The following is a 13,180-nucleotide window of genomic DNA, read 5'->3' on the forward strand; positions in this document are numbered from 1 at the left end:
CCCCCTTACAGCCCCCGCACTCTCCGCACAGCCCTGTCCCGGAGCTCCGAGACCTTTTTGCGTCCCCTGAACGCCCCGTCGGGGCTTCTAGTCTTCTCTGCCTGCCCTGAAGGCTTGAGTACACTCGTGCGTCGTCTAGCTTCCTACCCGTGTCCTTGCTCATGTCCAGGACCCAGGAAGCCAGGCGCCCAAACGGCAAGACCCCTGTTTCGTCCTCCTGCGCTTTTTGTGGAGCTGTCAGCTCCCCACCCCACTCCCTCTTTCTCCCCTGGCCACCCCTCCCATCTTTGGCCAGCCCGGCCTCCTGTATTGGCTGCCCCAGCCTGCCTTCTGCTCCCTCTTCCCATTCATACCTGGGGGACTCCCAGAGGGCACCTGGGCCCCAATGAAGGGCGCTGCCAGCCATCCTTCCCCCCCCACAAGATCTGAGACCGGAGGTTGTCCTTGTTCTCCCTCACCCTCACCGCCAGTCCATCACCAAGGCTTGTACCTCTTCACCTCCTAAAGCCTTCTTTGTCTCTGTTCACTTCTCACCATCACCAAGACCTCTAGAAGGGCCCAGAATACTCCCTTCCCCTCCTACGACTGTTGGAAACATGTCTTTAAGAGGCCTCTCTGCTTTCTCTCTTGGCAGCCAGAAAGATGCTTAAATCCTCAATCAGGATCACTTCCATTTCCCTTATCCCCCAAACCTTGGGAGATGGGGAGATTCCCATCTTGCTCAGAGTCTTGTTAGAGAGACTAAAAACGTTATCTCTTGGTGTCCTCTGCTCCCTGTCTCTCCCACACATAGGCCTTCTTACAGTTTCTTGAACAAATTGTGCTCCCTCCTCACTCCAGGGCTTTGGAGCCTGCTGACCCTGCTACCCAGAATGCTCTTCTCCACCTCCTTATCTGATGAACTCTTCACTCTGGGATCATCCCACAGTGTCACTTTCTCAAAGAAGACTTCGATGGGACCTCCTGCTGGGTAAGAGGCATTCATTCATTTATTTATTCATTCAACAGCAGTGCTTAGGAAGATTGCATTTGCAGGATGCAAGGATGCATCACCTTAATTTGCGGGGAGTGGGTCAACAGTGTGTCCGGAGACTCCTGAATGAGATGATTCTTGGTAATAGGCGTCTGCCTGGTTATGTTGGGTTCTGAGGGTTGCCAGGAGCCTTTGTGGAAGAAAGGACTGAGCAAAGGGCCAGGGGGAGAAGACAGATGGTAAAGAACCAGACCCTGGTGTTTGGATCTTACTCTAGATCCCCTGGGAGAAGGCCAGGTGAGGGTTAGAACAGAGACAACCTGATACTAATCAGTGTTAATTTGGCTCAAAATTGTAACGCACTAAGAAGTAGAAAACAACCCAATTTTTTTTTTGATTGGCCAAAGTTTTGAACAGACAATCCAACAAAGATATATGAATGTCCAGTAAGCACTTGACACTATATTCAATATTATTAGACATCTAGGAGTGCAAGTTAGAGCCACCGTGAGATACTATTTTATACCTATTAAAATGGCTTCAGAAAAGGGGACTCTCCCATTCAAGTGCTGAAGAGGAATCCTCATACACCCCTGATGGGGGTGGAAGTGATGACCCCCACTGCAGAAGATAGTTTGGCAGTTTCTTAAAATGTTAGAGACATACCATGTGTCCTGGACATTTTATTTTATTTTAAAGATTTTATTTATTTATTTGACAGAGAGCGATCACAAGTAGGCAGAGAGGCAGGCAGAGAGAGAGAGAGGAGGAAGTAGGCTCCCTGCCCAGCAGAGAGCCCGATGCGGGACTAGATCTTAGGACACTGAGATCATGACCTGAGCTGAAGGCAGAGGCTTAACCCACTGAGCCACCCAGGTGGTCTGCCCTGGACATTTTATTTGGAAGGATTTACCCAAGGGAAATGAAAGCGCGTGTGTTTCAGAAGGCTTGGACCTGAACGTTCATAGTGGCTCTATTTTTATTTTTTAATTTATTTTTTATTATTTTTTAAGATTTTATTTATTTATTTGTCAGAGAGAGAGAGAGTGCATGGGGGCGCAGGAGATGGGGCACAAGGCGGGGAGGGGCAGAAGCCGGGAAAAGCGGGCTCCCTGCTGAGCAAAGAGCGGATGTAGAACTCAGTCCCAGGACCCTGGGATCCTGACCTGAGCGGAAGGGAGAGGCTTAACCGACTGAGCCACTGCAGGGGGCCCGAGGCGCTATTTTTTTTTTTTTTTCCTCCAAAGATTTATTTATTTATTTGACACAGAGAGAGAGAGAGAGAGAGAGAGAGAGAGATCACAGGTAGGCAGGCAGAGAGAGGGGGAAGCAGGCTTCCCACTGAGCAGAGAGCCTGATGTGGGGCTGGGGGCTCAGTGCTCCGTCCCACAACTGGGAGATCATGACAGGAGGCAGAGGCTTAACCCTCTGAGCCACCCAGGGGCTCAAAGCTCTATTTTTTTTTTTTTAAAGATTTTATTTATTTATTTGACAGACAAGGATCACAAGCAGGCAGAGAGACAGGCAGAGAGACAGGCAGAGAGAAGAGGAAGCAGGCTCCCTGCCCAGCAGAGAGCCCCATGCAGGACCCAGGACCCTGAGATCATGACCTGAGCCGAAGGCAGTGGCTTAACCCACTGAGCCACCCAGGGGCCCAAAGCTCTATTTTTAATTACTCAAACTGCACAACGCCCAATGGCACAATACGGCTGAGAGTATGAACTCACTGCGGGCTTCCCGCCGCTGGAATGTGCTCAGCAGGACGAAGGAGTAAACCACAGACAGATGCAACAGTAGGGATGCATTTTGCAGACATGATGTTGAATGAAAAAAGCCAGGCTCAAAAGGGTACATGCTGTATGATTCCATTTTTATGAATTTCTGGAACAGGTGAAACTCAGCTGTGATGACGAAAGTCGGATCAGTGGTGACCTGGGTGGGGGCAGGAGAAAGCTCTCTGGAGCGCTGGAACTGTTTTTTATTTTCATGAGGGTGATTGTTGCACAGAAATACGCATTTGTCAAAGCACATCAAATGCTCCATTTAAAATGGTTGCATTTTATTTCAAGTAATCTCTATCTCACTTTACTGAAAGGGAACTCGCTGGGGTGGCTGAAAGGGCCCAGGGGGAGGCAAGGAGAGCCCGAGGGGTGCCCCTGCTTGAGGTGACTGGATGCCTGTGTTTGCTGTCCCTCCACCACAGGCTGTGAGCTGCATGGGAGACTGTCCTCGTCCAGCCCAGAACCTGTCACTCAGATGGCACCAGGAAGTGTTTGCTATGGGATGAAGAAAGGTGCTGCTAATTCCCTTTACATTCCTGCGTGAGGAATATTTTCTGTTCTCCTGCGCTGATTTTTTTATTTTATTCTTTGGGTTATATTTGAATACTATCATGCTTGATTTTGTTGGTTAAATTGTTGAATCTTTGGCCTTTATTAGCTCTTACCGGTGGGCTTCTGGGTACCCATCCCTCATCCTCTCCTCCTCCTCATTTCCTTATTTTCTGGCCCTATAAGATGCCTCAGGTTCATTTTGTATTCTCTCCATCCCAGCCCTACATTCCTCCAGGAAGCTCTGGTTTTTACTGGAGAATGGTATTTAAAGATAAAACCCTCAGGGCGTTCCTAATTTGCATTTCTCTAGTTATAAGTGGATGGGGGGGGGTTTGGTTGCTTTTTGTTTGTTTGCAAATGTAACAACCATTTGCATTTGCTTTTCTGAGAACTGACTTTTCATACACTTTGTATGTTTTTCTATTAATTGTTGGTTTAAAAAAAATGGGCACATAAGAAAGCATATTTTCAGGAAATTAGTCCTTTTTCTGAAATTTGAGTTACAAATAGTTCTTCGTGGCTTATCATTTGTCTTTTACTTTGCATTTTTGCCATACAGATTTCTCCTTTTAGAATGTGGTGTTTTTCTCCTTCAGTCTATGAATGTGGTGACTGACATAGCAATTTTTTCCCAGGGCTCACTGTCCTTACATTCATGAGATGTGCCTTTAATGGTCATGTTGCTTTGCTCTTTTGATAAACCCCTAGATTCCTTTAGTTAGTATTTGGGGGGAGATTTTTGCCTTTATTTTCATAAATAGAATTGACCTCTAGTTTTTGTTTCATTTTAATTGTTTTGTGTTGTGTTATCCTTTATTTAAGTCTTTGTTTCCTAATGAAGGCATTTAAAGCTATAAATTTTTCTTTCTGAGGACTGCTTAGGACACATTCTTAAAATAATGCTCTAGTTTTTATCCACTTCTGATTAGCTCGTAGTTTCCATTTTAAATTTCCTCTTTAATCCAATAATAATTTAAAAAGGTGTTTTAAAATTTTCAGTTTGATAAATTTTTGGCTGTATGTTTGTGGTGAATATCAAATTTTAGTATTTATTTTATTCAGAGAACAACTCTGTATGTTCTGCTTTTTGGAACTTCTTGTGATTTTGAGTTCTGATACAGAGTCAGAGGTTGTAAGTGTTCCTTGCATGCTATAAAAGATCTAAAATTCTCTCTTAGTTGGGTACCATGTATCCATTATATATCTTGTTAATTATATAATTTAAACTCTCTGTATACTTACCCCCTTTTATTTTAAGGTTTATTTATTTGAGAGAGGCAAAGCGTGAACACAGGAGAAGGTGGGGAGAGGGAGAGGGAGAATCTGCATCAGACTTCCCCCTGAGCCAGGAGCCAGGTGCAGGGCTAGATCTCAGGACTCTGAGATCACCACCGAACTGAAATCAAGAGTCCAATGTTGTAATAAACATGGGGGTGCAGATATCTCTTCAACATGATGTTTTTATTTCCTTTGGCTATATACCCAGAAGTGGGATGGCTGGGTCATATGGTAATTCTGTTTTTAATTTTTAAGATATTTACTATTTCTGGGGCGCCTGGGTGGCTCAGGGGATTAAAGCCTCTGCCTTCGGCTCAGGTCATGATCCCAGGGTCCTGGGATCGAGTCCCGCATCGGGCTCTCTGCTCAGCAGGGAGCCTGCTCCCTCCTCTCTCTCTGCCTGCCTCTCTGCCTACTTGTGTTCTCTGTCAAATGAATAAATAAAAATCTTTAAAAAAAAAAAAAGATATTTACTATTTCTGTTGCTCATCCTTTATCCTTGAAATTTTGTGTTTCTTTCCCAGTATATTCTCCCTGCTGTCTAAAGAACTTCCTCTGGCACATCTTTCAGAGCAGATCTACTAGCCATATGTTCTCTTAGTTTTCCTCTTGTTTTTTTTTTTAGATTTATTTATTTGAGAGAGAGAGTGTGGAGGGAAGGAAGTGTGGGGGGCAGGTTAGAGCAAAAGGGGCAGAGAGAATCTCCAGCAGACTCCCTGCTGAGTGCAGAGCCCAACTCGGGGTTCGGTCTCATGACCCAGCAATCATGACCTGAGCTGAAATCAAGAGCTGGATGCTTAACTGACTGAGCCACCCAGGCACTCCAGTTTTCCTCTTTTTGACAATGTCTTTTTTTTTTTTTTTTAACCCCCATTCATGAAGGGTATTTTTACTGGATATAGAATTCTGGGTTTGACAGTTCTTTTCTTTTAGAGATTTATTTATTTGAGAGAGAGAGAGAGAGGACACGAGCAGGAGGGGCATAGGGAAAGGGAGAGAGAATCTGAAGCAAGGTCCATGCTGAGTGTAGAGCCCAGTGCAGGTTTCAGTCTTGACCCTGAGGTCACAACCTGAGCTGAAACCAAGAGTCAGATGCTTAACCAGCTGTGCCATCTGGGTGCCCTGACAGTTATTTTCTCTTAACACTTGAAAACTGTGCTGTTTCTTCCTGGACTCCTTGGGTACCTGATGAGAAATCCTCAGTCATTCAAATAATTGCATCATTTTTCTGTAGGTACTCTCAATATTTTTTTCTTCATCTTTAGTTTTCAGAAATTTGATAAGATGTATCTTGATAGGCATTTTTTTGTTTGTTTCTTCTGTTTGAAGTTTACTGAATTTCTCGAATCTGTAAATTTATGTCCTTTGCTAATTTGGGGAAGTTGTCAGCCGTTGTTTCTTCAAAAAGTTTTTTGCCACACTCTTACTCCATTCTTTGTGGGAATCCAGTGATACAAATATTAGACCTTTTGGTATTGTCTCTAAATTCCCCAAGGCTCTATTCATTTTGTTTCAATCTTATTACGTTCTTTTGTTGACATTGGATAATTTCTATTGATCTATCTTCAAGTCCACTAACTCCTTCCTCTGCCATTTCCATTCTGCTGTTAAGCACACCCAGTGAAATTTGTATTTTGGTTATTGTGTTCACTTCTAAAATTTCCATTTGATTTTTAAAAATATCTTAAATTTCTTATATTTCTTAACTTAAGACTTAAGAGTTTCTACCTATCCATTTATTTCACTTATTCTTAGAGCATGGTTACAGTATTCTCTTTCAATTTTTTTTTAAAGATTTTTATTTATTTATTTCACAGAGAGAGACACAGCGAGAGAGGGAATACAAGCAGGGGGAGTGGAAGAGGGAGAAGCAGGCTTCCAGCCAAGCAGGGAGCCTGATGCGGGGCTTGATCCCAGGACCCTGGGATCCTGACCTGAGCCGAAGTCAGACACATAACGACTGAGCCACCAGGCGCCCCTCTTTCAATTTTTGTCTAATCATCTACCACTTGTGTTATTCTTGGGTTGTTGTCTATTGACTGTCTTTTTCTCATATATTGCTGAGATTTTTCTAGGTCTGAATATGTCAAGTAAATATTGAATGTATCTTGGACCTTTTTTTTTTTTTTTAAGATTTTATTATTTGACAGACAGAGATCACAAGTAGGCAAAGAGGCACGCAGAGAGAGAGGAAGGGAAGCAGGCTCCCTGCTGAGCAGAGAGCCCGATGTGGGTCTCCATCCCAGGACCCTGGGATCATGACCTGGGCCGAAGGCAGAGGCTTTAACCCACTGAGCAACCCAGGTGCCCCTCTTGGACCTTTTTAATATTCTATGAACTCTGGAGTTAATTCCTATAGACATTATAGGTTTTTGTTTTGTTTTGTTTTTGATTTTTATAAGCATACAATCAACTGATTAGATTTAGGCCACAATATCCTACCCACCATTGAACTGTGGCTCCAATGTCAGTTCAATTTTCTTTTTTTTTTTTTTTTTAACAATTTTTAAATGTTTTATTTATTTATTCAAGTGAGAAAGAGAGCACTAGCAAAAGGGGCAGAGGGAGAAACAGACTCCCCGCCAAGCAGAGACCCTGACATGGGACTCAATCTCAGGACTCTAGGATCATGATCTGAGCTAAAGGCAGATGCTTAACCGACTGAGCCAACCAGACTACATCTGTAGTCATAACAAATACTGGTATATAGTTTTCTTTTTTTGTGATATCTTCATCTAGCTTTGGTGTCAGGATAGTGCTGGCCCCACAAAATGAGTTAGGAAGTATTCCTTTGTCTTCTGTTTTTTTGGAAGAGTTTGAGAAGGTTTGGTATTCATTCTTTAAATGTTTGGTGGCACTGGACTTATATTTGTTGGGAGGTTTTTGGTTACTACTTTGATATTTTGTAGATCTACGGGAAATTTTTTATTTCTTCTTGAGTCAGTTTAGCTAATTCGTGTGTTTCTTGTGTGTATGTCCATTTCATCTAATTTTTTGGCATACAACTGTTATGGAATTATCTTGTAATTCTTTTTATTTCTCTATCATCAGTAGTAGTGTCCTCACTTTCAATTCTGACAAGTTTTTTGTTTGTTTCTCTTTGTCATTAGGTAAAGACTTGTTGATCTGGTTGATATTATCAAAGAACCAACTTCTGGATTTGTCGAATATTATTTTTCTACTCTGTGTTTTATTTATCTCTGCTTTAATCTGTCTTGTTTACTTTCTTCTAGCTTTGGGTTTAGTTTGGTCTTTTACTGGTTCATCAAGGTGTAAAGTTAGGTTATTCATTTGAGATCCTTCTTCCTTTTATTTTTATTTTTTTTTTTTAAAGATTTTATTTATTTATCTGACAGACAGAGATCACAAGTAGGCAGAGAGGCAGGCAGAGAGAGAGGAAGGGAAGCAGGCTCCCTGCTGAGCAGAGAGCCCGATGCGGGACTCGATCCCAGGACCCTGAGATCATGACCTGAGCCGAAGGCAGCGGCTTAACCCACTGAGCCACCCAGGCGCCCCCTTCTTCCTTTTAAATGTAGGCTTTCACAACTATAAGTTTCTCTCTGAGCACTGCCTTTGCTGCATCTCATAAGTTTTGTATGTTGTATTTTAGTTTCACTCATCTGTACATATTTCTTTTTCTGATTTCTTCTTTGACCCTTTGGTTGTTTTCCACATATTTGTCAGTTTTCCAGTTTTCCTTCTGTTACTCATTTTTAGTTTCATTCCATTGTGATCAAAGCAGATGCTTTGTATGATTTCAGTGTTTTTAAATTTACTGAGACTTGGTTTGTTCCTAACATCTGGTCTATTTTACAGGCTGTTTCATATGTACTTTTTTTTTTTTTTTTAAGATTTTATTTATTTATTTGACAGAGATCACAAGTAGGCAGAGAGGCAGGCAGAGAGATAGGAAGGGAAGCAGGCTCCCTGCTGAGCAGAGAGCCTGATGCGGGACTTGATCTCAGGACCCTGAGATCATGACCTGAGCCGAAGGCAGCGGCTTAACCCACTGAGCCACCCAGGCGCCCTCATATGTACTTTTTAAAAAATTATTTTTGTTAACATATAATGTATTATTTGCCCCACGGGACAGGTCTGTGAATCATCAGGCTTACACACGTCACAACACTCACCATATCACATACCCTCCCCAACGTCCATAACCCAGCCACCCTACCCCTACCCCCACCACCTTCCAGCAACCCTGTTTGTTTTGTGAGATTGAGTCTCTTATGATTTGTCTCCCTCCTGATCCCATCTTGTTTCATTTTTTTCCTTCCCTACCCCTCAAACCCCCCACTCTGCCTCTCAAATTCCTCATATCAGGGAGATCATATGATAATTGTCTTTCTCTGATTGACTTATTTCGCTCAGCATAATACCCTCTAGTTCCATCCACATCATTGCAAATGGCAAGATTTCATTTCTTCTGATGGCTGCATAGTATTCCATTGTGTATATATACCACATCTTCTTTATCCATTCATCTGTTGATGAACATCTAGGCTCTTTCCATAGTTTGGCTATTGTGGACATTGCTGCTATAAGCATTTGGGTGCACGTGCCCCTTCGGATAACTACATTTGTATCTTTAGGGTAAATACCCAGTAGTGTGATTGCTGGGTCATAGGGTAGCTCTATTTTCAACTTTTTGAGGAAACTCCATGCTGTTTTCCAGACTGGCCGCACAAGCTTGCATTCCCACCAACAGTGTAGGAGAGTTCCCCTTTCTCCGCATCCTGTCCAGCATCTGTCATTTTCTGACTTGTTAATTTTAGTCATTCTGGCTGGTGTGAAGTGGTATCTCATTGTGGTTTTGATTTGTTATTTCCCTGATGCCAAGTGATGTGGAGTAATTTTTCATGTGTCTGATGGCCATCTGGTTGTCCTCTTTGCAGAAATGTCTGTTCATGTCCTCTGCCCATTTCTTTCTTTCTTTCTTTCTTTCTTTCTTTTTTTTTTTTAAGATTTTATTTATTTATTTGGCAGAGATCACAAGCAGGCAGAGAGGCAGGCAGAGAGAGCGGAGGAAGCAGGCTCCCCACTGAGCAGAGAGCCCGATGCAGGGCTCGATCCCAGGACTCTGGGATCATGACCTGAGCCGAAGGCAGAGGCTTTAACCCACTGAGCCACCCAGGTGCCCCCTCTGCCCATTTCTCGATTGGATTATTTATTCTTTGGGTATTGAGATTGATAAGTTCTTTATAGATTTTGAATACTAGCCCTTTATCTGTCATTTGTGAATATCTTCTATTCTGTCAGTTGTCTTTTGGTTTTCTTGACTGTTACCTTTGCTGTCAAAAGCTTTGATCTTGATGAAGTCTCAATAGTTCATTTTTTCCCTTGCTTCCCTTGCCTTTGGCGATGTTTCTAGGAAGAAGTTGTTGTGCCTGAAGTCAAAGAGGTTGCTGCCTGTGTTCTCCTCAAGGATTTTTTTTTTTTTTTAATTTATTTGACAGAGAGATCACAAGTAGGCAGAGAGGCAGGCAGAGAGAGAGAGAGGGAAGCAGGCTCCCTGCCAAGCAGAGAGCCCAATGTGGGGCTCGATCCCAGGATCCTGGGATCATGACCTGAGCCGAAGGCAGAGGCTTTAACCCACTGAGCCACCCAGGTGCCCCTCTCCTCAAGGATTTTGATGGATTCCTGTCTCACATTGAGGTCTTTCATCCATTTTGAGTCTATTTTTGTGTATGGTGTAAGGAAATGATCCAGTTTCATTCTTCTGCATGTGGCTGTCCAATTTTCCCAACACCATTTGTTGAAGAGACTGTCTTTTTTCCATAGGATAGTCTTTCCTGCTTTGTCGAAGATTAGTTGACCATAGAGTTGAGGGTCTATTTCTGGGCTGTCTATTCTGTTCCATTGATCTATGTGTCTGTTTTTGTGCCAGTACCATACTGTCTTGATAATTACAGCTATGAAATAGAGGTTGAAGTCTGGAATTGTGATGCCACCAACTTTGGCTTTCTTTTCCATTTTTTTTCTTTTCTTTTTTTCTTTCTTTTTTTTTTTTTTTTTTAAGATTTTTTAGTTATTTATTTTGGCTTTCTTTTTCAACATTCCTCTGGCTATTTGGGGTCTTTTCTGGTTCCATATAAATTTTAGGATTATTCATTCCATTTCTTTGAAAAAAATTGATGGTATTTTGATAGGGATTGCATTAAATGTGTAGATTGCTTTAGGCAGTGTAGACCTTTTCACAATATTTGTTCTTCCTATCCATGAGCATGGAACGTTTTTCCATTTCTTTGTGTCTTCCTCAATTTCTTTCAGGAGTACTGTATAGTTTTCTGAGTACAGATTCTTTGCCTCTTTGGTTAGGTCTATTCCTAGGTATCTTATGGTTTGGGGGGCAATTGTAAATGGGATTGACTCCTTATTTTCTCTTTCTTCTGTCTTGCTATTGCTGTATAGAAATGCAACTGATTTCTGTGCATTGATTTTATATCCTGACACTTTACTGAATTCCTGTAGGAGTTCTAGCAGTTTTGGGGTGGAGTCTTTTGGGTTTCCCACATATAGTATCATATCATCTGCGAAGAGTGATAGTTTGACTTCTTCTTTGCCGATTTGGATGCCTTTAATTTCCTTTTGTTGTCTGATTGCTGAGGCTAGGACTTCTAGTACTATGTTGAATAGCAGTGGTGACAGTAGACATCCCTGCCGTATTCCTGACCTTAGGGGAAAAGCTCTCAATTTTTCTCCATTGAGAATGGTATTTGCTGTGGGTTTTTCATAGATGACTTTGATGATATTGAGGTATGTACCCTCTATCCCTACACTTTGAAGAATTTTGATCAAGAAAGGATGCTGTACTTTGTCAAATGATTTTCAGCATCTATTGAGAGTATCATATGGTTCTTGTTCTTTCTTTTATTAATGTGTTGTATCACATTGATTGATTTGCAGATGTTGAACCAAACTTGCAGCCCAGGAATAAATCCCACTTGGTTGTGGTGAATAATCCTTTTTTTTTTTTTTTTAAAGATTTTATTTAGTTATTTGACAGACAGAAATCACAAGCAGAGAGGCAGGCAGAGAGAGAGAGGAAGGGAAGCAGGCACCCTGCTGAGCAGAGAGTCCGACGTGGGGCTTGATCCCAGGACCCTGAGACCATGACCTGAGCCGAAGGCAGAGGCTTAACCCACTGAGCCACCCAGGCGCCCCGTGAATAATCCTTTTTTTTTTTTTTTTAAAGATTTTATTTATTTATTTGACAGACAGAAATCACAAGTAGGCCGAGAGGCAGGCAGAGAGAGAGAGGGAGAAGCAGGCTTCCCGCTGAGGAGAGAGCCCGATGCGGGGCTCGATCCCAGAACCCTGGGATCATGACCTGAGCCGAAGGCAGAGGCTTTAACCCACTGAGCCACCCAGGCGCCCCGTGAATAATCCTTTTAATGTACTGTTGGATCCTATTGGCTAGTATTTTGGTGAGAATTTTTGCCTCTGTGTTCATCAAGGGTATTGGTCTGTAATTCTCCTTTTTGATGGGGTCCTTATCTGGTTTTGGGATCAAGGTAATGCTGGCCTCCTAATATTAGTTTGGAAGTTTTCCTTCCATTTCTATTTTTTGGAACAGTTTCAGGAGAATAGTTAATAATTCTTCTTTAAATGTTTGGTAGATGGCGCCTGGGTGGCTCAGTGGGTTGAGGCCTTTGCCTTCAGCTCGGGTCGTGGTCCCGGGGTCCTGGGATCGAGCCCCGAGTCGGGCTCTCTGCTCGGCGGGGAGCCTGCTTCCCTTCCTCTCTCTCTTCCTGCCTCTCTGCCTGCTTGTGGTCTCTGTCAAATAAATAAAATCTTTAAAAAAAAAAAATTGTTCGGTAGAATTCCACTGGGAAGCGTTCTGGCCCTGAGCTCTTGTTTGTTGGGAGATTTTTTGATGACTGCTTCAATCTCCTTACTGGTTATGGGTCTGTTCAGGTTTTCTATTTCTCCCTAGTTCAGTTTTGGTAGTTTATATGTCTCTAGGAATACATCCATTTCTTCCAGATTGTCAAATTTGCTGGCATATAGTTACTCAAAATATGTTCTTATAATTGTTTGCATTTCTTTGGTGTTGGTTCTGATCTCTCCTATTTCCTTCATGATTTTATTTATTTGGGTCCTTTCTCTTTTCTTTTTGATAAGTCTGGCCAGGGGTTTATCAATCTTATTCATTCTTTCAAAGAAAACCAGCTCCTAGTTTCATTGATTTGTTCTATTGTTTTGTTTGTTTTTTTTTTCTATTTTATTGATTTCTGCTCTGATCTTTATGATTTCTCTTCTCCTGCTGGGTTTAGGCTTTCTTTGCTGTTCTTTCTCCAGTTCCTTTAGGTGTAGGGTTAGGTTGTATACTTGAGACCTTTCTTGTTTCTTGAGAATGTCTTGTATCGCTATATACTTTCCTTTCAGGACCACCTTTGCTGTGTCCCACAGATTTTGAATAGTTGTGTTTTCATTTTCATTTCTTTCCATGAATTTTTTTCAGTTCTTCTTTAATTTCCTGGTTGACCCATTCATTCTTTAGTAGGATGCTCTTTAGCCTCCATGTATTTTAGTTCTTTCCAACTTTTCCTCTTGTGGTCTGAAAGTATGCAGGGAATGATCGCAATCTTTT

The 13,180-nt window shown here is 42.2% G+C and overlaps 1 long non-coding RNA gene across 1 annotated transcript in view; it reads left to right on the forward strand.

Annotated features, from left to right (window-relative positions):
• Positions 1-844: 844 nt before the first annotated feature.
• The window catches only part of LOC125088764 (uncharacterized), a 51,190-nt gene continuing 38,854 nt past the window's right edge, over positions 845-13,180 (forward strand). The window contains exons 1-2 of the long non-coding RNA XR_007123783.1: positions 845-970; positions 3,177-3,266. This is a non-coding gene — a long non-coding RNA (uncharacterized LOC125088764). The remainder of the gene's footprint in view (positions 971-3,176; positions 3,267-13,180) is intronic.

Source organism: Lutra lutra, chromosome 17, assembly GCF_902655055.1.
Source record: "Lutra lutra chromosome 17, mLutLut1.2, whole genome shotgun sequence".
NCBI classification, from domain to species: Eukaryota; Metazoa; Chordata; class Mammalia; order Carnivora; family Mustelidae; genus Lutra; species Lutra lutra.